This window comes from Dermochelys coriacea, chromosome 1 (assembly GCF_009764565.3).
Source record: "Dermochelys coriacea isolate rDerCor1 chromosome 1, rDerCor1.pri.v4, whole genome shotgun sequence".
In the NCBI taxonomy this organism is placed as follows: domain Eukaryota; kingdom Metazoa; phylum Chordata; order Testudines; family Dermochelyidae; genus Dermochelys; species Dermochelys coriacea.
This window is the reverse complement of record NC_050068.2, coordinates 47535383-47559785: the sequence shown is the minus strand read 5'-3', so window position 1 is coordinate 47559785 and position 24403 is coordinate 47535383. Positions and strand designations below refer to the sequence as shown.

General features: G+C 38.9%; 1 protein-coding gene across 1 annotated transcript in view; it reads right to left on the bottom strand.

Annotated features, from left to right (window-relative positions):
* The window catches only part of FRY (FRY microtubule binding protein), a 374481-nt gene extending 352117 nt beyond the window's left edge, over nt 1–22364 (bottom strand). Inside the window, exon 1 of the mRNA XM_038411093.2 lies at nt 22174–22364. The gene's annotated coding sequence lies outside the window, so the exon portion shown is untranslated. The remainder of the gene's footprint in view (nt 1–22173) is intronic.
* Between the last annotated feature and the right edge of the window lie 2039 nt (nt 22365–24403).

The following is a 24403-nucleotide window of genomic DNA, read 5'->3' as shown; positions in this document are numbered from 1 at the left end:
CGGGGGAGAGGGTTGCTTGTTTGTTTAACAAAAATATATATATAAACCATCCACAAAAGGTAGCAGCACTATCCAACCAAAAGCAAAGACAAATAAAACCCAGAAGTTAGACATAAGTTGAGCAAAACCATAAACATCACACATTGTGCTATGGTGGACAGCCAACCAGTGTGGTTTCCAGAAACAGGGTCCCTCAACTGAGAAAGCCCTGAAGCTGGGATACACAGAATTGACAGTCCAAGAACCTAAAAAGAGAGTTTCTCAGATGACTTTAACTGCCACAACAAGGGAGAAGTAATCTCAGAAAGGTAACTATCATACTTCCAGTCAGATAAAGAAGAATCCACCAATACTAGGATATAAAGAAAGGCAGTGATCTCAAATTTCTGCATTGGCTCTTACTATTCTTCCTTCTAAAATTTCAAATTTCTCATCTTCAAAGCGCTCCACAATTCTGCACCTGCCTACATCTGTCTTTGCATCTTCCGACCAGACCCCACCCTTAACTTCATGCTCATTATCTTGCTGTTGCTTTAGGTTCTTCCTCCACTTCCCAGGTCTAGAAAACACTAGTTTATGCCAACCTCCCTCTATCTTAAATTTCAAGAAACTCCTAAAACCTACCTTTTCTGTGAAGCTTTCTGTGACCTAATGGCCACACATCTCTCTATGTATCTTTTCTTTGTATTTCCTCACACCTTTACATTCTAAGCTCTTCAATGCAACTATGACTTGTTTGATAGTAAGCTACTCCTATACAGCAGTGGGTACATTTATTGCTATTTGTATATGATAATAATATTCTCCAAGAGACTGACTGCTGTTTGGGGCAGAAGGCAGGGCTAGGTGGCTGCATAAGGCTAAAAATCAACTTTATTTATCTGTCTAGTGAAAGAGAAATGCTTTTGAGTAGAGAGCACTGTGTGTGATTGCAACTCCACAGAAGTCAACCGAGCTGCTTTCAATAGAGTAGCCACTGAGGAAGTATGTCCGTCCAATATATAAGTTATGGGGACTTCACAGGTACACAGAAAGGAAAATGACTTTTTAAAGGATCTAAAAAGCTCCCAGCTAAGGCTAATGGCCTTAAAAAAACATCAGCCAAGTTTACAGTATTAGTCAAATCAAGACTACCACTCACTTCTTAAATCTTTACTTGCAATTTAAAAAAAACAAAAACAAAACTCTGGCCAACTTATTTTACCATATGATTGTGACAGATATTTCCTGCAATATTTTGGGGAGAGTTTCCCGCATTAAGTTTATGTATATTTGTAGGACAGGTTTCAGAGTAGCAGCCGTGTTAGTCTGTATTCGCAAAAAGAAAAGGAGTACTTGTGGCACCTTGGAGACTAACAAATTTATTTGAGCATAAGCTTTCGTGAGCTACAGCTCACTTCATCGGATGCAACTGTAGGACAGGAATTACAGTAGAACTTCAGAGTTATGAACACCTCCGGAACCGAGGTTGTTCATCACTCTGAAATGTTCGCAACTCTGAACAAAACGTTATGGTTGTTCTTCCAAAAGTTTACAACTGAACATTGACTTAATATAGTTTTGAAACTTGACTATGCAGAAGAAAAATGGTGCTTTTAACCATTTTAATTTAAACCAAACAAGCACAGAAATAAGAAAAGGAGTACTTGTGGCACCTTAGAGACTAACAAATTTAGTCTCTAAGGTGCCACAAGAACTCCTTTTCTTTTTGCAAGCACAGAAATAGTTTCCTTACCTTGTTAAATCTTTTTTTTAAACTTTCCCTTTATTATTTTAGTAGTTTACGTTTAACACAATACTGTATTTGCTCTTGGTGGATGGGGGGTTGCTCTCTGCTGCTGCATGATTACATACTTCCAGTTTCAAACAAGGTGTGTGGTTGACTGGTCAGTTTATAACTCTGGTGTTCACAAGTCTGAAGTTCTACTGTATATGTAATTCCATCGGGGAGGGTGACCACAGCCACAGCTCCTCCATGAACTAAGAATAGAGTGTGTGGGGGTGGAGGTGGGAGAGGGGAGAGTGATTTGGAAATTCACGAAGGTTGTAACACCTCCAGAGAAGTACCATCACCTGTAGAGGCTAGGTCAAACTAGATTCTCCAGAGACCAACAGACAAAGAAAGGATTTTGGATAAATAGCCTGAGTTTAAACTGGCTTGGGGACTTCCTTCTGACCCAGCAAACAGACAGGACCATCTGTCCAAGGGGGCTCCCAATCCTTCCTAGGAAGGGTTGGAAAGATTTAGGCCTACTGAGGCCCCATAAGACTGATGGGTGACCTCTGGTGAGCTTTTAGAATGCATATAGGATCTTTTATAATTTTAAATTTGATTTCTCTGTAATGCTTTCATTTTAAGAATAAATATGCTTACTTATAAAGGGCTGTGTGATAACGTAACTACTGGCAATTACACTGTTCACAGCTTTCAAAGAAAAGGAGTACTTGTGGCACCTTAGAGACTAACAAATTTATTAGAGCATAAGCTTTCGTGAGCTACAGCTCACTTCATCGGATGTGAGCTGTAGCTCACGAAAGCTTATGCTCTAATAAATTTGTTAGTCTCTAAGGTGCCACAAGTACTCCTTTTCTTTTTGCAAATACAGACTAACACGGCTGCTACTCTGAAAGCTTTCAAAGAGAAAGCAAAGTGCAGACACTGGCTTGTTTAGGCTGTCTGTCTTGCTGGGACTATCACAGTGTAAGCAGGGAACTGTGTAGCCTGGAAAAGCCTCAGTCAGGAGGGAAATGCACAAGGATCTCTACCCAAGAGAGGTAACAGCTGAGGAGCCTATAGGGGGTTCTCTCAAGGGACCATGAAGGGAGAATACAGGCACAGTTGCCCAGAATTATGAAAATGACTATGTGGGGCGGGAAATGACAGTTTCAAGATCAGAGTTAGAGTTTTAAGATTAGGCTTATTAGAGCCTTATATCAGATGTACGTAATAAAACTGAGACCAGTTGATGAAAACTGTGCAGCTCATCAAGGCTATCAACCAGTACAGGAATCAAAAGTTGAGCCCAAATCAGAAGCCCCCATCCATACAATTACAATATTGAAGAATGTTCACATCTGGATTCACAGTCCAGCCCACTATAACCATGATCACAATAAATTTAAAAACATAGCTCACCTTGATATGAATTAAAGCTCCAAAACATATATTTTCAGTAGTTTCAAAAGTAGTTACTACTTTGTCAGAAAATGGACATTCATATTCTTCCTCCAAAGTCATTACTGCTGGCAGGAGGGTTTTGTGTTTGCTTTTTTAATTGTGTTTCTAATACAACTTCACCCTTTCATTTTTTCCACATTTGATATTCTTGTTCTGAGTGTTAGAAGTTATTTCCTCCAGAATTTGGCTGTTTGTAACACTGCTGGTTATGGCTTCTGTGTCTGTTCAGTAACTGGCAACTTACGCAACACAGCTCATCTGCCTAGCAACAGTCAGGGTGGGGCTCAAAACAGAGAACCTACTCCAGTAACATTTTGCAACTGTGAAATTAGAAAGAGAGAGATGCAGGAACTGACTGTTTTTTTACAATGGAAAAAGACATTACTCTCACCCTTCCTTTATGAAACATATGTTATTTTCTTCAGAAATGCAACATAGGAGAATGAATGAAGATAAAGTTAAAATATCTCCCTCCCCCAAAAAGTGTAATTAATATAATGTTAAGACTATAATACGTGCTTAGATCACCACAAATAATGCATACAGAGGAGTAAGGATAATGACCCTTTGAAGTGAGTATCATTAGTGCTAATTCTCCCCGCCCCCCCCTTTAAATCCTGAATAAGATTTCAGTTTATCCAGTTACCATGCCTGAAAATTTTCTTATCACCAGGTATTCGCTATGTTAGACATTTACAAAGCACCTTTCACTTTAGTATCTAGGGGATGACATGGTAATAAAAAAGAATAAGATAAAATCAAAGATCATACATTTGGATGGTGAAAATGGAGATAATGGATTTGAATCTTTGATTTTGAAAAGGTTGGAATAATTTTTCTACTCACTGAAGTCAAGAGGAAAAACCGATGAGGTAAAATTGACATTATTTATGGACTTAAAGATGGGTACTTTGTGAAAGAATTAAGGTCAGGACTAAAAGTCTAGTATCAGAAGAAATTTTAAAAAAATACAAACATGACTTCTTCATAAAAAATATCAATTATTGTATAACCCAGTTTATTCTCTTGTTGCACATTACTTTTAATTCTGATTCTGTAACATTATTCACAGTGAATTCTTCCTTTTAAAAAGGTCCATTTTACATATGTCCAAAAGCCAGCTCAGCACCTGAGTAGGATCACACTTAACTAAGAAAGACCTCCATCTGTGTTTCATTTTGTTTTACAGGATTTTTTTTTTAGTATGTTTCGGAAAGTATTTTATAGTAGTACAGGAGAAATTATGTAGATGTTTGTGTCTATTGCATAGTTTGTCAACTGTTTGCAAATATAACAGTAATTTGCACTTGTTTTTAATGTAATTTCCATCCCAAAATATTAGTTTCTGACGCACAACTGCTTAAATAACTTTTTTCTGATAGACAGACTACTTTTTACAGTAGGAAACTTCTGTTGTGTGTAAATGGGAAGTGGTTACCAACTGATTCTCCGGAATGGGCAGTTCTCATTTTCTGAAATGGTGTGTTAGTGTACCAGATAGTCTGAAGAAAAATTCTAAGCCACTCTACACACTGAAAGCTAATTTAAATTTAAATCATTTTTCACATATAAAATTCCATAAAACTGGCATCACTACTAGGAATTAACAAGCATTTCTATAAAAAGGAAGGGAAGAATAAGATAGCTGACTTTTTAAAGGATTTATCTGAAATCTATGTTTACAGAAGAGAAATGGTCTGCTTGACTTTTACCAAAAAAGACTTGCAGTAGGCTAGGTGAGCCCATCTTGGAGTTTCTCTCTGACCTTTATATATCCCACACAGCACATATGGACATCCAAATGTATGGAACGCTCACGTTATATTAATGCAGCACTTGGAATACCAGGTTGTTGAACTTCCTGAGGCTATTCTGGTCTTTGGCAAAGTTAGAGCAAAGCAATGTCTCAGTTAATATGAAATAATGAATTTAGTTGGGGTGGGGGCAATCTCTTCCTAGAGACCAATTCTATTCTTTGATGTTCCAATCTCACTAACCTTGTATATTGAAACAATAGCAGAATAAGCACATTAAGGGTGACAAAGCTTAAAAAGGCTTCTTTCTATACATGGTTATAAATGAAGATAAGTGAAGGCCTGAAGCAAAAGACTGAAATTCCACTTTGAAAAGTCTCCCTCACCACCAGTTTAATTTTAGAGATTGCTAAATTCCTTAAAGCAATGTAACAATGAAAGGCCAAATTCTCTTGACTTCAAGAGAGTCTGATCTACCAATGCTGTGATTTTTACAAAAAACAAACTAGATCTAGGCCACTGTGGTGATCAATCTCTAGTGTACAATGCATTAGGACCCACAGCATGGGAATTGCATCAGAGGACATAACTTTCCTCTTTCCAGCCAGTTTTTAAACCTTGCTGTGGGGCTCTCCTGAGCTGGGCTATTTCCTGATATCACTACCAGTGACAAGTTGAAAGACAAGAATGTTAGACCAGGCATCTGTTGTCCAGGCATCCTTCTCCCATCATCAACAGCATAAGATATCCACCCTCCTGCTGAGTGATACAAAAACATCAACTGTGGGATTGGTACTATCTGCTGAAGATCCGAGGCATGTTATCAGACACTTTTGTAAAACCAGTTACGCTAAAGTTCTATTTGGAGAGGGGGTCACTGACTATTCTACATTGTAGAAAGAATTTTGTCAACAGAAGAGCAGGGAGAGATCAGGCCCAAGCTGTATTGTGTCAGGATACTTTGTATGCAAGTGTGTAACAGGGTGGCATAGCTGTTTCTAATTTGTGCTAGAAATATTAACTTTTACATTGCAGTAGCACTTAAGAAACCATCCAGGTTATGGCCCCATTGTGCTAGGCACTGCACATGCACAGAAAGTGATGGCCTCTGCCCCAAAGAGCATACAGTGTAAAAACAAAACATAATAGGTGGTTAAGACCAACAAGTGGGTTGGGATGGAGAATTGGGGGAGTCAGCATAACAAAAATAATAGAATGTGCATAATTCTTAGCCAGTCAGGTATAGTAGTCAACTTGCTTCTTAAATAGTCACCAACAGAGTTAATGGCAGAGAGAAAAACAGTGTATTGAACTGAGCTTTAAAGTGAGAAATTTGGACTATTATACTTCAAGTTACAGAGTTTTTAATCCATAAAGTGATTTTATATATATATAAAATCACTTTATGGATTAAAAAGTCTGTACTTGTAACTGTAACACACATATATATATATATATATATATATATATATATATATATATATATATATATATATATATATATATGGTAAAAGACAAATTTGACCAGGTATCAACTGTTCTGCATAATACCTTAAGTGATTGCATTTTCTTGCTGTCATATGTTTGACATAATCGAATCTCAAAAATAAAGTCAAAATAATAGTAATGAAGAATAAGCTCTGTGAAAGGATACATCAAAAAAGATCTCCAGTTACAAAATCCCTTAAAAGCTGACTTCATTTAGAAGGACTAAACAATTCAGAAAGTGTCTGTAAGGAAGTCTGTGTAATTGCAATCTATATTGCTTTCTTTAGCACCACAATAAGCCACTGTTGTCATAATCATACTATCAATGCACTTCTTGAGGATTGAGCAACGAACACTATTCAAAATCCATACTAACAAAACCAAAGGAAAATTTATTCTCATTGGACAAAAACTTCACAAAACATTCACATCCAGCAAGACTCGCAGTGTTTGTCTCCATTGTGCTTGGGAGAAGATCCAGACCTGTCATTCAATGGCACTGGAGCTTCAGACATCTTCCTACCATTATAGGAATAGAGGCAGGAACTTATTAAGAAAACCCTTAGGTTGTACATAGATATGAATTTTAGACAAATTCATGGGGACATTTGAATATCATGTATGCAGCATTTTGAATAATCTGCTTTTTTGATATGACAAATTCACTGGTGTAAAAATTTAAAATATATTTTGAAAATGTTAAGAATGATATGTTGAAAGTTGTTTACATACAATTATTGGTGGTGGTTTGAATATTGAACATCTGTTCTAAGAGTGCCTATTGCCATGATATTGTACATTTCCTCTTTAAATTTCAAAGTGCTTGTAAGAAAATGTGGGCAAATATTATCATCCTCATTCTTAGAGATACCTAGGCATATGGTAAACTTTGTAAATTCTTAAAAATTGTGTATTTCCTCACCTGGATATATTGTTTATATCTGTCAAGACTTTATCATAGAATAGAATCATAGAATCATAGAATATCAGGGTTGGAAGGGACCCCAGAAGGTCATCTAGTCCAACCCCCTGCTCAAAGCAGGACCAAGTCTCAGTTAAATCATCCCAGCCAGGGCTTTGTCAAGCCTGACCTTAAAAACCTCTAAGGAAGGAGATTCTACCACCTCCCTAGGTAACGCATTCCAGTGTTTCACCACCCTCTTACTTTCCTAGTAAAATACAAATAAACTGCAAAATGACAAACCAGATGTAGTCAGTTTCATTATTAAAATAAAGGATATTAATTTTTTTCAAAGAAAAAGGTACCTCCGATAGTGATCCTTCCCCAAATTTGGAAGCAGATAGGAAAGGAAACAGTACCAGTAGCAATCACAGACATCAGGCTCCTATGTAGAATCTATGAGACACAGGGTTTTCCAACTGCTGTCACCACCACAACATAGTTTCAATTGTAACTATTGATGCTGGGCAGTTTTACTGAATCTAGCTAGATATAGCATAGCCTGAAAGAAGCAAATAAGTTATCCCTTTTATCTACATGAAAACACTCCAGTATGGTAATACAAAATGAGGGTCAATTTATTAATTTTCAATAACCATAATGCCAACAGAAAAAAACAGAAATAAAACCTAGGAAAATAATAGGAAAAGAAATGAATATTAGATTCCTAAAATACAAGCTTAATCCTTAAATAATGGAAAGAAAATAAATTCTTTTCCTCCTATCTTAAAGCCTGTATAAGTATGCAATGAGTCTCAGATACCATAATTTTCTCAGCTGTAACCTTCTTTTCATATATCCCTGAAAAGGGAAAAAGGCAAATAGCTCTGTCTCTGCAGTATTTATGGAGCATTAGATCTCTCTTCTCCATTGTCTGTAATGACATTTTAAGTGACTAGTAGACCAGACACATCTCAACTGCTTCCCACCTCCAACTGCTTCCCTAAAGACAAATACAACATATCTCAGCAATATCCTACGTTCCCCCTCAGAATCCATTCTAGAACTAAATGCTGCAATATTTGCAGCATAAAATTATCCCCTTATTTTTGGGGTTTATCTAGCTGAAAGGCAACTTCTGTCCCCTAGAAGTTCCATGAGCTTCCTGGGCCACAGAGCCATAGCTGCTACCTCGTATTCAGGGAGAATTACTTTCTCTAATGGCTACGTTGGACTTCACTGAGCAGAATTATATTATGCAGTGCGGAATGTCAACCGGACTCGCAGAAATTACATCTCACTGATTTCTTGATGCATGGCAACATCTTACCCACCTTACTAAATTACTGTAGAAGAATTTTGAAAGTCCCAAATCCCAAGGATAGTAATCTCTCCTTAATTTACAGCTCTGTCTCACAATCAGCCAATGGGAACAAAGATACCAAATAACTCAAAGAATACCTATTACCTGCCTATTCAGATTTAGAGATCCTAAAGCAAAAGATGAAGGGGTTGGGACCACTCCATTACATCCCATCAAACACAAAATGCTAATTTAGCGGAGGGAGACTTTCATCTATCCCTGGGATGGAGACAAAGGCAACTCATCTCATTCAATTTTTTTTTTTTTTAATTCCAGTCCTTGGGCTGAAGGCACTATTCTTCCAACACAGGTTTATAGTTCCCATAGAGTTGAATGCCATATTCTGGCTTGAGGAGCTGGAGAGAAAGGATGGATCAAGTTGTTGAGTATGGGAGCTGGGGTGCTCAACTCCCTGAGCTGCTCATCTCCCACGTTTCCATAAATTCTGCATATTTTCACTGCAAAGCTGGCAAGATTTATTGATGTTTCAGCCTGGCCATTCCCCTGATTAACTCAACCTGTGGTAGATCTAGAAGTTGCATGTTGCTTCTTGAACAAATTGTGGATATATTTTCCAGATTCAGACCCTTAGTATTTCATTTCTTATCCCCATTTTTCTCTCTTTAATTAGCCTCACAGCATCACTTGCTATTTAGATACCAAATAACTCTCTCTGCATCCAAGACCTGCTTTTTAAGTCCCCGACTGTGTCAGCATGCATTTTCAGACATGCCCCTTATGTCTGCCTCAGGTTAGAGTCATTACCTCAGCAGGTTTCACTAACATTGATACTAAGGAGCCTTTGACATGAAGTCCCATTTCAAGGGTTGAGTGCAGAAGAGGAGGCCAAACAATGAGTGCTTCCTAATTACCTCTGAGAATCTCCCAGCCTTGGAGGCTAGAAGGCTGGGATACATCAAAAGCTTTGGGGATTTCAATTTTTTAAGATTAAGAATGGTGACCAACTTTTGATCTGCAGCATTGTTACTTTCTATAGGAACGAGTTTATACTCTCCATGAATATATCCAGTGTCCGCTGGATACAGAGATAGCTGAGATGGGACCTTTCAAAAATTTGTTATTCATTTCTCTCATCTTAAAACAAATTATTGACAGATCCTAGATCCTCTGCCACAGGCATCCCTCTTAAGAATAAACAGAAAAAAATTATGGTCACAGGCATATTTTGGAAGTTCACACATGAATGCATGAGCCCCATATTCCGGAACATTCATGTCTTAGAATTAGTCCCAAACCTCTATCTTACTTATTAATTATGTTTCCAATGATCTGCTATCATACTGGATACAGTACCAAGAAACCATTTTATCATTTTTGCAGCTGCATAGTGAAAATTATTCAGTGCACAGTTACTGGAGAAACATGAAATAAAAATGCAGTATTTAACCACAGGAAGATAATGCACATTTACCAATTAAATACCATTTATGTTATAACTGCAGTCTTTTTGCGGGGCAGGTCACTCTTTCTCAGCATATCAAGAACCTTTTGGAAGAGGAAGCAATTACAATTCTAAACATGTTTCACTATTCTCACTGACTATGTACACCTTTAGAGAGACAAGGTAGATGAGATAACTTTTACTGGATCAACTTCTGCTCGTGAGTGAGACAAGCATTCGAGCTTATACAAAGTTCTTCTTCAGGTCTGCATACCTCTGTCATCCACAGTAAGAACCCTACAGAATTCCACTGATTAGCATATATATTTCAATTTCTACTTCCTCTTCAAGCCATGCTTTTCTTCTCAAAGACTATTAAAATTGAAGTGTGCTAAGGCCATCATTTGTGTGGCTTTACAACAAAAGGAGGTTCTGAACTCCAGACACTGGTTATGTACTACATAGTATATCCCCCATTAATAAGAGCTTTCTTTTTAGAGTAGCAATGTTAGACCCTCTCTTGTTGGGATTTCCTATATTAAGTGTTTCCTGGACCCATTGTACTTAAACCTTTGTGTCTGTATTTACAACAGATTCCACTTCTATTCTTTTGCTTAATTATTTTGCTGGCCTTGGTCTCAAATGCAGCAACATAAACTAACTAAGTTTAATTCAATTGTCTGATAAACAAAAATCAGATCCAAAAATCCAACCCATATCTTCTCTCTCTTGAGTTCATCTATGGGAAATAGGCTTTATGGAATCATGTTACTGACAAACTTAGAAAAATACTCCAATCACTTTTATGCCTATTTCATTTTTATATCCTTTCATGCCCCACAACATAGTGTATAAAAACAGAAAACAAAAAACACCATCTCGCTCTATTCCCAAAAACACCTTCCCAAAACATACGGCTTGATTAGTTTATAAGGATTAAATTTACATGTTTACATTTGTTTGTGTAAGAGAAGATGGGTGTATTGTGTTTATGCACATATGTAGAACTTACTACGGGAAGGTTATGGTGTCTCCCAATTTAATATAATCTTCACATTTCATTAGCATGCTGGTTTTTTTAAAAAACCTGTTCTAGACAGTAAAATGTTAAACAGGACTGGTCCTAACACTAATCTTTGCAGTTTTTCCCTTGACATCTCTCTAGACCAGTATATTGCTGTTTATTGTAACTCCTTTGGTGAAAATTCTTCATTAATTTTAAAATGGTATGATAGCATTTCAGTCCAAAAGCGATTAGAGTTAATTCTGAGAGATAATGTGTAAAATCCTTCCCTAAGGTTTAAATATATTTATACCCATTGTGTCCCTTCACTAATTATATAATTCCATGCACAAAGTTAAACAAGTTTAGCATGCAAGATAATTGCTTATAATGCCATGCTGCTTACTGTTCATCACTCCTCAACATATTAAGAAGAAAATTTCTAGATATTTGTTAAATTATTTTACCAGGGATAGATTTTGGACTTCAAAAGCAACACTTGCCAGGATCAATCTTCTCTCTTTATGGAAACTAGTACAGTTCTTTCATTTTTCTTATGAGCTCCTGTATCAAGTATCCCTCAGTTAAGGATATCTAATTAAGGACACCTCATTTACATTCTTCTGAAAAAAAAATTTAATAAAAAGGGGAAAAAAATCTAGGAAACTAATATTGCAGGGGCAATCTTATGCAAGGTTAAAGTTAAAGAGTCAAGCCTTCAGACATGCAATTAAAAATATTAAGGTTTCTAGAGCACCATTATCTCAACACAAAGCACATATTTCCGTTCAGCTCTTCCCTGTTACATGTATACTTTAATATATTGTTATTAAAAGTATACCATGATATACACAGGATAGCAAAGTTAATACAATCTTAGAAGCCGTACATTTTTTAACTGACTCAGTTATGTGATTGATTTTTCAACTTTAATGTTGCAGTAACTTTATATGTACCTATGCGCACACAGCTGTATAATATATTAAAGTTCTGCATGAAACCTCACACGTAATTTGCTTATGTGTTGTTTGAGATTTTATAATGTACAAAGTATGCAAACGTATCAAAGAGAACAGACTGTAAATGATCATTCCTAATCTTAGAACCATCTCAATTATTTACTAACTCGGTTCTTCTTTCGCTTTATCTTATAGACTTCCCCATAGCAACATCACACTTCACTTCCCAGTCTTAATCAGTGAAGTCTGAAAATTAATATTAGATTTAGCTGTTTGGTTACTTGATATTCTGCTTATTATACCCTAAACTCTAGATAATTTACTGTATGTCAATAAAGTTCACTTGTTTAGCTATATTAAAAAGGTAACTTTTCTCAAAAGTAAACAGCTGGTTATTTGTTCTGTGTTAGCATATCAATTATAAATATGAAATTTTAAATAATCATTTCATATTTTAAAAGAGTAATGATAATAATGTCCTGAGGCAATAGCCACCATATCTGCCTGACAAAAGTCGGAAAACTGTTCATTTTTAAAAAACTGAACAGCCAAACCACTAGAGTTGCACTTCCTTTTTTAGAAAATTTGCTTAAAATCAAAAATTATTTTTTTAGTATCAACAATTTTCTCAGCGTACAATATATGAAAGGTACAATTTCCTGCTCTGAAATATTTATATTTCCATGCTTTTTCTTCCCTTTTCATGTTTTCCTTTCATAATCAACTTCTGCCTTGATGCATCATTATTACTTCAGCAATTATGACTATTTTTGTATAATTTCTCATCCTTTTAAGACATTTTACTTCTACAGGATTTTGCTCAAGACATTTTCTTCTATTCTGATATGGCCTTTTACCTTCAGTATTTCCACTTCTTTCCTTCCTTCCTGCTTTCTATCTACTACCTTTTTCTTCACCATAGGGTATATCTACACTGGAAAAAACATACCCCGCAGCAGCAAATCTCAGAGCCCAGGTCAAATGACTTGTGCTTTAGGGGTCTTGCTAAAAATAGCAGCACAGATGCGCCCCGTCTGGCTGGAGCATAGGCTCTGAGACATTTGGCTACTTTCACTGTGTGGGAAATGTCCTCTGCCTTCACAATCATAGCACCTTTCCATTCTATCAACTTGTCTGCCCTTCTCCTCTACATTTCCTTTCTTGCTTCTTCACCACAATCTCGTCCATTGTTTCAACTTGTGATTTCTCCCATGGGTCTTTGGGGAACACTGACTCAAGCTATGTTTTGAAGTAGTTTGCTACACTTCAGCATGGAAATGATTGACCAGGTTTTCTTTAATAGACAGAAATCTAACCTTTGCATTGCAAGGGATCTAACCCAAGAATCTTCAGAGAGATCACAGCCCAAACTACAGGTTTCAGAGTGGCAGCCGTGTTAGTCTGTATTCGCAAAAAGAAAAGGAGTACCCGTGGCACCTTAGAGACTAACAAATTTATTAGAGCATAAGCTTTCGTGAGCTACAGCTCACTTCATCGGATGCATTTGGTGGAAAAAGCAGAGGAGAGATTTATATACACACACACAGAGAACATGAAACAATGGGTTTATCATACACACTGTAAGGAGAGTGATCACTTAAGATAAGCCATCACCAGCAGCAGGGGGGGGGAAAGGAGGAAAACCTTTCATGGTGACAAGCAAGGTAGGCTAATTCCAGCAGTTAACAAGAATATCAGAGGAACAGTGGGGGGGTGGGGGTGGGAGGGAGAAATACCATGGGGAAATAGTTTTACTTTGTGTAATGACTCATCCATTCCCAGTCTCTATTCAAGCCTAAGTTAATTGTATCCAGTTTGCAAATTAATTCCAATTCAGCAGTCTCTCGTTGGAGTCTGTTTTTGAAGCTTTTTTGTTGAAGTATAGCCACTCTTAGGTCTGTGATCGAGTGACCAGAGAGACTGAAGTGTTCTCCAATTGGTTTTTGAATGTTATAATTCTTGACGTCTGATTTGTGTCCATTCATTCTTTTACGTAGAGACTGTCCAGTTTGGCCAATGTACATGGCAGAGGGGCATTGCTGGCACATGATGGCATATATCACATTGGTAGATGCGCAGGTGAACGAGCCTCTGATAGTGTGGCTGATGTGATTAGGCCCTATGATGGTATCCCCTGAATAGATATGTGGACAGAGTTGGCAACGGGCTTTGTTGCAAGGATAGGTTCCTGGGTTAGTGGTTCTGTTGTGTGGTGTGTGGTTGCTGGTGAGTATTTGCTTCAGATTGGGGGGCTGTCTGTAAGCAAGGACTGATCTGTCTCCCAAGATCTGTGAGAGTGATGGGTCGTCCTTCAGGATAGGTTGTAGATCCTTGATGATGCGTTGGAGAGGTTTTAGTTGGGGGCTGAAGGTGATGGCTAGTGGCGTTCTGTTGTTTTCTTTGTTGGGCCTGTCCTGTAGTAGGTGACTTCTGGCTCCTCTTCTGGCTCTGTCAATCTGTTTCTTCACTTCAGCAGGTGGGTATTGTAGTCGTAGAAATGCATGACAGAGATCTTGTAGGTGTTTGTCTCTGTCTGAGGGGTTGGAGCAAATGCGGTTATATCGTAGCGCTTGGCTGTAGACAATGGATCGAGTGGTATGATCTGGATGAAAGCTAGAGGCATGTAGGTAGGAATAGCGGTCAGTAGTACATGGCAGAGGGGCATTGCTGGCACATGATGGCATATATCACATTGGTAGATGCGCTACTTCACTCAATTCCAGTCTCTTGGAATTCTTAGTTAGCAATTATGAATTGTGTGTTACCTCCCCTAAATAACATTAATCTTCATAACTACTGAAAAAAGGAAGAATCTCTTATCTAAAGATACACAATATATAGGATCGTAGAAGTTAGAGAAGGAAAAGACCCACTAGGTAGAATCCACCCTACTGCAACTGTAGGTCTTCCAACATATGAACACTACATACCTAAAATGCTCTTTGTCAGGCCAAGACATTTCTCAGGGATATTGAAACGGATCTAGACAAACTAGCCTCAGAATAAGGATAGACTTACAAATTCAGTGTTAACTGGAGTACCTGAAAACATGGAACTAAAGGATCCAGTCTCCGCCATTCTTGGAAGAGTAGTTAATACAATTCTTTGGTAGCTACTGTCTCCTTTTCTGGTTCATTTCAGACAGCAAGTACCTCTTGTATTTCATGCTGTAACAGCATCATCACTTGTTTTGGAGGCAGATTTTAAAAGGTGTCTCCTTTTTGGGACAGCTGTATATTAAAAAAATCTGTTCAAGTTCTTGTGCATATTTATTTCTAACATTTATATATAACTATCTTTATAGTACCTGGGTGCCCTACATAAAGCTTACATCAACACAAGAACATATCTACTAAGTGTAAAAAGAAAAGGAGTACCTTGTGGCACCTTAGAGACTAACAAATTTATTTGAGCATAAGCTTTCATAAGCTACAGCTCACTCAACTAGCTATTATAAGAAAAGATACTGGAGAGGTTAAGTAACAGCAAACACTGTACTTATTACTGAAAGCTATACAGATATGTATTGCTGGCTTGTCAACCTGGCTCCAAGTCCATAGAAAAGCAACGTGTGTCTGCTGATAAAGACTCACTACATAATGATTTGCACTGTATAACACTACAGGAAAGTTTGATCCTTCTCCAAAACTCCTATCATCATTAAAAATCATCATTCATCTTTTGAAAAAAAAAAAGATATGCATACAATTTAACTGAATTTCAACTTTTTACTTAATTGTATCACTTTAATTCAACATTCATAACTCTAATCTGAATCCTTAAAAATCTAGAATGGACTATCTAGCTGATTTTCTTATCACTCTGCCTAAAGAAGCAGTAACAGGAGTTTCAGTGTCCCATTTTTTTCTGTATTCAAACTACTTGTCTGAGACTCAGTAGATTCAGTAGATTGGTTTAGTATTGCTTGTATTTCTGAGTTGGATGTTGACACAGTTTCTGTTTGTTCAAAATTTTCATTCTCATCCCCCACAATTCATTTTGTTCTCATCAAATCCTACTCCCGAGAGCATTCTGTGCCAAAAATTTAAAAATTCTGCAAATTTTATTTGTCATATAAATATGGAGGCTCCATCATGGCATTGGAGAGCACAGGCCACTGGCTGTACAGAAGTGGGAGATCACTGTGCAGCTCCCCTCCACCGCCAGGATACGGACTCAGCAGAGAGGCTGCACACAACCCTGACACAACGCAAGGACCAGGCCTGCCCCAGAAACACCCCAGGGTCCTGCCCCTCCATGCCAGGTGCATCAGGTGTGGGCAGGCAGGCTCAGCAAGGAAGGATGCAAGTGTGGAGGGGCTTAGTGTGGGGGGATCCAGGTGTGGGTTGAGAAGGTTCTGTGTGGGGCAATCTGGGTGCAGCCAGCTCAATGGGAGATCCGGATGTGGGGGAGATCAGGATGCACTGGATCTTGCTGGGGGGGAGGGATGGGGGTTGGGTGCAATGGTAATGCGACTCTGTAGGAAGGGTCCAGGTGAAGGTGCTTGGGGCTAAGGGAGGGGGGGCGGGTCTGAGTGTGGGGGGATAGAGCTCAGCAGGGGGGAGTGGGATTCAGAAGGGTGGGAATCCAGGTGCAACTAGTTGGGGCTCAGTGGGGTGGGGATGGCTCCTCTGGGTGGTCCAGGTCCAGGGGGAGTGGGGCTCATCCGAGGGAGGGGGGTTCTGAGTGCCAGGGGTGAGGCTCGATGGGAGGGTCTGGGTATGAGGAGGTCTGGATATGTGGGGGTTGAGCAAACCGGAGAGCAGCTCCCTTTACAGGGATCCCTCCCCTTGCAACTGAGGAGTGATGGGTGTAGGAAGCGGGAGTGGAGGGAGTTTGCAGAGCTTCCAGCAGCTGGGGGAGAAATCTGGGGGTTGGTCTGACCTGGCCCTGGATGCTGTTAAGGGGAAGAGGAAGTCCCATCATCCCCAGCCCAGCCGGAACTAGCAGCTGAGCCCAGCACAGAGTAGGAGCCACCAGCCGGGTCTTCCCCAGTCCTGTCCCCACCCCACAGTGATTTACCTCCCTGCCAGCTGGCCTGGGCACCCAAAACATACTGCTGGGGAGGATGGCTCATGTGGCTTCCCTTTGTTTCCCCATCAGAAAGTCATTTTTCTGCAGAGAAGCAAAGAAATCTGCGGGGGACATGAATTCTGCGCATGCGCAATGGCATAGAATTCCCCCAGGAGTAAAATCCTTTTGGTTTCTTCCATAGACATTTCCTTCTTCTTCCTGAATAAGATCTTCGAGCAGTATGTTGATCAATCACCTTTGCAGGTTTACATGCTCTTTCCTGATGAGTACAAAGTCTCTCCATTTTCCAGTGGTGATAAAGGCTATGTATTTTTGTCAAAGAAATATTTCTGTTTTGCTTGTCTCAATTTTAAGCTATTTAGTATGTCTCCTTGTATCAGCTTGGGTTGTAACAAATTTGATGAAGTCAGTAATCTGGTCCTTAGAGGAGCAGGTGATCCTAAATCTCCTATAGGTGTATTCCAATAGTCCACCAGGCTAAGAGGCTGTTTTATCCAAGTTAGATTCTTTTAAGAATTCTTTTTACAGTTTGAATTGCTCTCTCAGCTATTGGAGCAGATCTGTCAAGAGCAAACCTCAGATAAGCAGAAGAGAGAACTTTCTCAGCAACTGGCCTCTTCCAGAAGAGATCAGGATGACGATAAACCTCAGCATCTTCAGAACAAGATGTATAACTCAATTCTTTGACCCAGCTTTTCCATAATTACATGTGGACAAAAAAAGATTAAGTCCAACCTCTGCTGACTGAAGAGAAGTGGGAGAAAGCGCACACACACTAAATGTATCTTCAGGAGTTCACTTTAGAAGTTTGACAATGATGGTCACTAACTACATAAGAATCTAGACTGGGCCACCAGATGAAACTGTAGAGGAGTATACATCGGGTTTAATCCTGTTCTCACTATAGTGAATGGCAAAATTCCTAATTATTTCAATAAGGAAGAATCAATCCTTTATTCCCTCATACTTTGATAATGCTATAACAGCTCAAGAGAAACTGTTCCATATCCCATCGCTCTTATCGAAAAAGAAGACTTAAATCTCCTCACAGCAAGAAACAGTTGACTTTGACATTTGTTTAACCCAGATTACCTTGAACCTGATACAGTTCCAGTGCACAAAACTTCACAGATGATATCTTGCAGGGGGGAAAAAAAATCACTTAGTCTCCACCATGGCGATGACATAGTAACGTTAAAACTCTTTCGGTTGTACTTTTGTACAACACAACCTGGACCTATTTATTTGATGCCAATTACAATATGGATTTTAATATATACTGTATGCATACAAAGCAGACTATGTTTTTATTCAACAAAAATATTTTTCTTGTATTCTGACTATAAAATTACTCCATAATTACAGTACTATCAAAATACATTTTATATTGGATTATGTTTTTGAGGGGAAAAACTCAACAAAAATAAGATTTCAGTGCTTACTATCATGATGGCAATAACTCAGTTTCCTCAGGTTTCAGAGTAGCAGCCGTGTTAGTCTGTATTCGCAAAAAGAAAAGGAGTACTTGTGGCACCTTAGAGACTAACAAATTTATTAGAACATAAGCTTTAACTTGGATCCTGTAAAGAATTAACACTAGTGCTCTTTTTCAAACTTGGCTTCCTCTCTTAATTCTAGCTGCTATTTGATCTACATCAGTTTTAGTTATATTTAAGCAAAAGATCTAGGGATATTTTGTAGTAAATCTAGCCATTGAGCATTGAACATAATTTAATGCTCTAACATTGTTTTGCAGGAAGTACTGCAGAATATTATCACCATGGGGCAAGACTTCATTGTTAAAAAATAAAGTTTAATCCAACTTCATTAATAAATAAGAAAAATGTTTCCCTCCTAAATAAAACAAATGTTTATTCAAAAGGCTAAAAACTAAAATGGACTGCAAATCAATGCTCTCTCTCTTTTGGATTCATGTTTAATATCCACTAAACTTCACAGCTTCTTGGCATCTTTGATACCTGAAATATGCTGTGATCTTTATCCCTGCACTTTGACCATTTGCAGCTCTTTGGAATCTTCAATTTAAGTGGTTATGATTCCATGCCACACATTCAGTAACAGGGCTAAAAATATTTTTAAATTTAGAAAGGGTTAAGTCCTAAAATAAGATGCTTTTCCACTTGGCCAGTAAAAATATTCCTAAGGTTTTCTGACTCACATGGAGAATGATCAAGACTAAATACTGGGGTGAGTTTTTTGTTTGTTTGTGTGATTGAATGATTGATTTGAACTGTCCAATGATATTCCATAGCTGATTTCAAAAGAACCAGGTCAAACAAAGCAAGCTGGATTTTAGTAATCTAACACAAAAGTCAAATTGTAATTCTTTTTAAACTATCTAGATAAATATGATTGCAAAAAAACCAGCTCCACTCTCTCACAAAACATCCTGGGGCATATCCCCTCATTTGGTTCACACCATTTAGTTTTTTTCTTTCCTTTAAAAAAAAAAAATCCTCTGAAGCAAACCAGGAGAAGTGAGGTAACAGCCAGTAAATACACTGCCTGCATATTCTCACTACTATTGTGAAATGGAAGACACATTCCACAAAGAATAGTTTGAGGTTAATTTAAAAAAAAAATCAGAAATACAGAATATTTTAACCATGATAGTTAGGCAACTTTTTAGGCATCCCAAATCAAAATGGAAAAGATTACTCTGAAAATTTTGAAGATAGTTCTGTAATTGATCTAACCGATTACATATTGTGAAAAGCTGATAGTAACTTGCCGCCTGATCCAAATTCACTAAAGTCAGTGGGAGTTTTACACAGACGTCAAAAAGAACCTAGTTTGTGCCATTAAGAGAAATGTCGAATACTATAAATAAGATTTCTGAGCTTGACATTTTCTCTCTCAAGATATTTTTGAGGACTTCTGTAAGACATTTTAAATGTGATTTTATGATACTGGTATATGAAAATAACTATATTGGCACCAATTCTGTGCAAACACCACCCACTTTCCTTCAGAAACAATATCCTCTATGTGCCCACACAATCAGGTTGGAGAAAGTGAGGAGCATTAATTTTATTTATGCTATCTACCATTTTCAAAGTTACTCAATGTCTAGAGTTTTGCAAGATTAGGTTTCTCTATAGGCACTGCATAACTTGTTCCTCAGGTCTCTGCTAGTCATTCCATAACCAAATAGTGTAGGTAAAAGGCAAGCTGTTCTTCTAACTACATTTGCATGGGAAAACAACCATTTTTGTTCTATATAAAAGACAACTATTTTGAAAATTATATTTTAGATAAGATGTTTTCCTCAGCACTTGAATTAGATCAAATTCCATTTCACCTGTTTTTTCCCTGTGCATAAGATTCTTAACAGAATGAATATTTTTAGCAACCAGTGCTTTTTCTGCATGGCTAGCTATCATTTTCTTCTAAAATAAGTTTCTAGATACTCCTTGTAAGAAGGGACATTGCTTCAGGGATTTTATTTTTCTAGAATTTTCATTTCAAAAGAAAAAAACAGGTAAAGATATCTTCAGAATTTCAGCCATCAGTTACTTCTTCACAGTTTGTTCCACTAGGCTGTTTTATGCAGGGTATTTACTCATATTAAAACAATATTTACTTACAGCAAGGAAGCACAGGTACAACGGGTAGTCCTAAATGATTATGCTGGCGGCAGCAGTAGCAATTCAAGATTGTCTGGTGCCAGATCATAAATGACCACTTGAAAGCCTTTTATTTGGTGGATAATTGACATTCTGTATAGAAAATTTGACTCTTATACCCAATTTGGGGAGGGCAAGGAGCCATGACTCTTATGTGCCCAGTTCCCTTGTCCTATGCCCCTTCTGACTTCCAGAAATTTAGATTCCCCCATTCTAATGGGGCTGGGGCAGAAGACAGGGCTGGCTGTGCAGACATTGCTCCATTCTCTCCCACCAGTGGTTCTTAAGGGACCATCTTTGCAACTGGAGAAGTAATGGGTAGCCCAATCTGCTAGAAGCAGAGAGATGGGGACTCGATCAGAATCTGGGCAGGCAATTTCAAGCTTCAGTGAAAGTAGCTGTAGCTCTTTTTGCTCTCCATTCTCCAGACTACATCTTCTATGCAGCTGCAGATGCACTTTTTTGGTGGGATGGCTTTTCTCTGCCAGCTAGCACACCACCATCTGCTGCCTATTTAAGGGTGAGGAATACTGGCTTCCATTGCTATCTTGGACAGAGTGTGCTGGAGCCTATCCTGCTTCCACCTCATTAATTCACAAGTTTGCAGACACTTGCCCTCAGCTAGCTCTACAGAGGACCCTGCTGCTCCTCTTCTATGCTCCACAGCTACTGAACTGATCTGCTCTTCAAAATCACTGCTACTAGATCGGTTTCTGCCTCCTACAAGAGCTTCGACCCCAGCTATAACTTCTGAAAGGGCGCCTCAGTATAGCAAGTCTTCTGGGTGCCTCAAATATTGTCCTTTAAAACAAACAAAACAACTTAATTTACCACTCTGTTTTGTTTTTGGGAGACTTTGATACTAAACTTAGCCCGCTGGGGGGGGGGGGGAATTGCAACTTCAGCTTTGTGAATAAGGTAGCTGAAGTCGATGTACTTAGATGGACTTACCGTAGTGTCTTCACTGTGGTGAGTCAACTGCTGCCGCTCCCCCGTCGACTCCACCTGCACCTCTCACAGTGGTGGAGTACAGGAGTCGACGGGAGAGCGCTTGGGGGTCAATTTATCAATAAATCGATCCCCGCTGGATCGATCGCTGCCCGCCGATCCGGTGAGTAGTGTAGACATAAGATATAACCTGCAAAAGCATTCTCCTAGGTAGAGAGCAATGTAACTTAAGCTACTAGGTTTATTATAGGAAGGCACCTCTGAACTTTTAATAAATTATTTAGCCAGCTCAATAAAGGGAAAAAAGCATGACTGAACTATGAAGATATATCAGCAAAGCTCTATCAGCAATGCATGCACTGTATACACCAAACTATTGTACTAGGCAAGCTCCATAATTATAAGGAACACAGTAGGCCATTCAGCAAATTATGTGAAAAAATAATTAGCAACAAAGCTTGATTATAAATAATTAGGTAAGAGAAGGGCTACTTACCTTTAATTCATGCCCTTGGAAGATATGACTGCAGTAGATTTCCACTTTGTGTATGTTTCACTTCTTGCATGTGACAGGTCAGATTTCATTTAGTTCACATTTTGAGCCATTAGAATTTCCACCAGCAAAAGACACATGCCAGCATGCACAGATATTCTTCTCTACTGTAAGTGCCACTCTTCAGCCCCCTTCTAAACAAATACAAGCAAACAAAAGAACAAAAGACAATTAAACTGTGGCTCTCCAAACTGATATTCAGCCTCCCCCTACTCCAACATATACACACACACAAAGACATGTTTCAGAGTAGCAGCCGTGTTAGTCTGTATTCGCAAAAAGAAAAGGAGTACTTGTGGCACCTTAGAGACTAACAAATTTATTTGAGCATAAGCTTTCGTGAGGTACAGCTAAATTTGTTAGTCTCTAAAGTGCTACAAGTACTCCTTTTCTTTTTGTGAATACAGACTAACATGGCTGCTACTCTGAAACCTGTCATTATGCAAGGCACTGAATTTAGCCGTATAGAGTGGAAATCTATCAACTTCATGAAAAAACTCATACAGATACAGACAGACATCATCTTCCTGATCCGATGAAGTGAGCTGTAGCTCACGAAAGCTTATGCTCAAATAAATTTGTTAGTCTCTAAGGTGCCACAAGTACACAAGGACATGACACTGGTGATTAGCCATGGCATTGCATCTTCTAAAGGAGAAGATGCTACGTTCTCAACCCTAGCCCCAGCTCTCCTAAAGCTCTATAGTGACAAAAAGACCTTGGCATTGGCTTCTGATACTGTCTCCAGACTACTAAAAACTATCACTGCAGAATTATAAAGTGAACCATCTGTGCAATGTATACCTGATGTTGACTGCATAAACATGTAGCATTCTCCATTTTTGCTCACAAAAGAAGGGGCTTAGGACTGGTGAAGAACAAACCACAGTCAGAACAGACGTACTACTACTAAACCATGCATGAAATATAAGGAGCTGGTGACCACTGAAAAATCAAGCGCAGCTGAACTAAAAAAATGCTGATTTTTGGAAGAGAATATTTAATTAGTAAATAACTGGAACACACAAACAAAGGCTTCATCATTCATTATCATAGTGCCTAGAAGCCCTAGTCATGGACCAGGACCCCATTGTGCCAGGCACTGTAAAAACACAGAACAAAAAAAAGTAGTCTCTTCCCCAAAGAGTTTATAATCTTCTCTCCCCTTTTCCCCATCCTATAGCCATCTCTCTCCCTCATATTCTTCCTTCCTCCTTTCAATATCAGTTTCTAGTTTCCTACTAACCTCCGCCCCTCCAAATCCCTCAATCCTTATTCTCATAACCCTTTTCTTCCTCTTTTCTATTCCATTGTAACAATCTTGGGGTTCATTAAATAACAAACCAGTGAATGAGAAAGGAATAAAACTTTAATAAAACAAACTGGAGAACTTCTGTAGTGAGGTGCTGCAAGCAACCACGTAGTGTTTCCAACACCCGTCTCCAGGGCACATCTCCAAATTCCTGTGTTCATAACACTGTCCCTTATGAGGGAGCATCTCTAAATTATTATCTTCTACAAACATATCTCTACATCTTCCCTCTTAAAGAAAAACAAATTAACTCTTATATACATATTATTACTCCTGGGGTACTGCACAAGGAAGAATTTTGCAGAAATTAATGTCTGCACGCAGAATTTCCTTTCCCCCACAGAAATGGTCGGCAGTGCTGCTAGCTGCCACTAGGGGCCACTGGACCTGGCAGAGCCCACCTCACACATAGAAGACACTGCCAGGGGGAGGGGGAGGGACTGAGGGAGCTACAGGATTCCCATCAGCTGCAGTTCCCAGCATGCCCTGAGGGAAGGAGGCGGCGGAACGCAGAAAACTCCACACAAGCCTGGGACCGAGCATCAGGCTGTTTCTCCCTCTGGATCCTGGGCTCTGAGGGGTAGGGGGATGGGTGTCTGGACTGGGGGGAGCCCACAGCTGAAATCTGGGGGCAAGGGGTGTGAGTATCTGGGCCAGGAAGGCCCCGTGGCTGGTCTCTGTGGGGGAAGGGTTGTGGGTGTCTGGCCCACTGGCTGGGCTCCGGGGGGGTGGGGAGGAGGCAGAGAAACAGGAACTGGGTTGTCATAGGGGTTTCTTTAACTCTCTTCTCCTGAGGAAATTTTTGAGTGTGTCTATATTGTTACAGATATACTTGCGGACAGATATTTTAAAATAAATTAC